We start from the raw sequence: 3,069 nt of genomic DNA on the forward strand, positions 1-3,069 counted from the left end.
CCTACTATGGATAATTTGTTGGAAACCTGTCGCTTACACATACATTAAGAAAGTCATTACTCAGGTGGAGATCAGCATTGTAAAGCAGCTACAACACACACACACACACACACACACACTCTCTCTCACACACACACACACACACACACACACACACACACACACACACACACACACATATCTCAATGTGCAGAAACCATATAACTCTCTCACAAACACACAGAAACATCATCTCTGAATCAGCAGGATTTATTTCTGCTTACATGTTAGGAAAAGTTGAGCATTACCTACTGAAGAGCCAAAGGCAGCATTTTAAATGTCTTTTTTAGCTAAAAAGACGAGTCTCCAATATCGTATCTACCTCATTAGTGTCCCCCAAGAGCATATAATGGTTCCTGACCATGGAAGCCAGTAAATATCAGTAACAGATTAAATGCGCACTGCGTATCAAATTACACAGAAGATAGAAGGGAATGAAATATTTTGCCTACCTTTGGCACAAGAAGACTCTTCTTGACAAATACAATTTTTTCAGGTGACAGTATGATGCTGGTTACAGCTGCGTTCTTGAAAGGCCCAACAGCAGAGCCCGAGGGTGACACACATTTATCCCCTCACCCTTATTAAACTGTTGGCATCTTTATATAAAAACCCATATAGAAGTGTAGTAATGGTAATACAAATAGACCAACCATGTTTGGAAACTAGCAGTGCAGTGATACACACAATTAATTGTAAGTGCACACTAATTATTCCCAGAAGTATGCAGAATAACACACTATCAGACACTTCATGGAGAAACCTAAAGAACACAGTGTGTGTCTGAGTGCCTGCTTGTGTGCACATCTATCTTGTTCGGCTGGGGCCTTTAAACATATCTTGCATTAGGAGCGCTGCATATGCACATGTTGGTTGTTGTCGTGCTTTCTCTGCTGTGTTTTTGTTGTTGTTTTTTCTTCAGCCGGTGTCGAAGCAGATTTCCAGTGTTTGATCTCCCCTCTTTCTCTCCTTCTGTGAACTCTCTCCCCAACTTCTCTTTCTTTCCTCTTTTTCTTTTCTGTCTGTAGTGATTGTAATAACTAAAAAATCCAAATAAAGTTTGAATAAAATATGACTGTTAAGTAGACCATTATGGCAAATGGTCCACTTAGCAAAGTAAAGCATGTTTTGGCCTTCAGACAAAAATTCTGAGGCTACAAAAAAGAGATAAATAAATACTTGAGTAAATTCTTTGATCAGAATGTGTGTCATACCAAAGGCCTGGTGTAGTGAAATGCATATTACATGAATGGCTCTAAGTTATGTTTGCCAGTCAGCCTCTGTTATCAGGGTTAGGCTCAAACCTTCCTGTGATTCTGAACTAGATGAGCATTTAAGAAAACAGACGATTTCTCTTTGCTTTCTGCGCAGCATTTTATGCTGTGTAGTCTTTCCCAGAACACCGACCTGACTTTACACTAACCTGTACACTACTTCATGTGTCATTCAGCACTGTAAAATGACTATGTAATGATTTCATAAATAGTCAGTGTAAATGGCCAGAGGCAAGTATGCTGGAAGAAACAGCAGCAAGCGAAATCAGTCTTTATTACACCGTCTCTGTGTAACAACCTCGCAATTTTAATTTATGGTGCACCTCTGTTCTCTTCATTCTCAGGTTATGGAGTAGGCTAGTAAAAGCTTAGATTTGACACCAACTGAAACACTGTGGGAGGATTTGTAAAGGGCAGTAAATGGACACTGAAACATTTTGCATCTGGAGGAATTTTGCATCTACGAATGGTCAAAAATTACAGCCAGTGGATGTAAGTGACATGAGGACTGCATACAAAACATCTTCAAGAGGCTTCTTCTGTTCAACAGAGCAATGCTGGATACTAGTACAAAGCATGTTCTTACTATTTTCCCTAAGAAGAATATATTATCTATTATTTATTTCTTTAGATCAATTGATATTTGTTTACATACTGCCAAAACACAACATCAGTCACCTCAAAGATTTATACTGTAAGATAAAGACACTAAAATAAAGCATGGTCTACGGTGGCCCTCAGAGGTCAAACTGCAACTTATGAAAACACCAGCAAACAGAAAAACTTTCCTCAAATCTTTAAAATTAGCCAATAATTTTCATAGAACTGTTTAGGTCCTGTAAACTACCATTCAAATATTCAGGATTGTTGAATTTATTTTTAAATTACTTTTGGAAAACTCAGAAATACATTCAGTATATCTTATGTAGAGCAAAATTGACTTGTTAGGATAAAAAAAACATTATTTGTTCCTGATGTCGTTCCACTATTTCTGGGGAAACAAGGCAGAACACTGCTCATCACTTCAGTATCGAGATGATAAAATAACACATTATGTCAACAAATTGCTTAAACAACCTGATTTGTATTAGAAACAAGCACATATTTTCCTTACCTCACTGGCACACTTATCCATCTGTTGTTTAATTAAGTAAATGACGATTTAAGACTGAATAGGCAACTAATTACTGCAGCTGATTATTCTTGATTACTGCCTGAATGGAAGAGTCTTTGGGATCTCAGGGAGTGGGCATCCCACCACTAACCCCTCATACAGTTTCCCAGTCTAATGCAACCATTAAAATCACCTTAAAAATGTCAGTGAGGCACAAAAGAGGATCTGATATACAAAAAGTATGACTTTCTGTCAGATACCGTAAGACTTTAGAGGTGTTGGTGATACTAACTGCTGTCTCTTGTCATGGGCAAGATGCCCAATTTGAATCTGGCTGTCCTTTAACATTTTGCCTAATCCTTTCTAGTCTGGTTTGCTCTGCCTTGTTCCATTTTCCGCCTCCATGGAGGCAGAAAAATAAAGAGCAAAAATTTTATTTGTATAGCACCTTTCAAGATAAAAATCACAAAGTGCCTCACAGAAAAGATAAAACATAGAAACAGAAATCAAGTCCACAGATCTCAGGCTCAAAGGAAGGGAGTTCCAGAGTCTGGGGGCCACAGGTACAAACGCTCTGTCGCCTTTTGTTTTCAGCCTCGTATGTTGGATGACCAGCAGACCCTGATCACATGACCTCAGGGA

This window comes from Haplochromis burtoni, unplaced genomic scaffold (assembly GCF_018398535.1).
Source record: "Haplochromis burtoni strain Fernald_Lab_line unplaced genomic scaffold, NCSU_Asbu1 Contig_167, whole genome shotgun sequence".
Lineage (NCBI taxonomy): Eukaryota > Metazoa > Chordata > Actinopteri > Cichliformes > Cichlidae > Haplochromis > Haplochromis burtoni.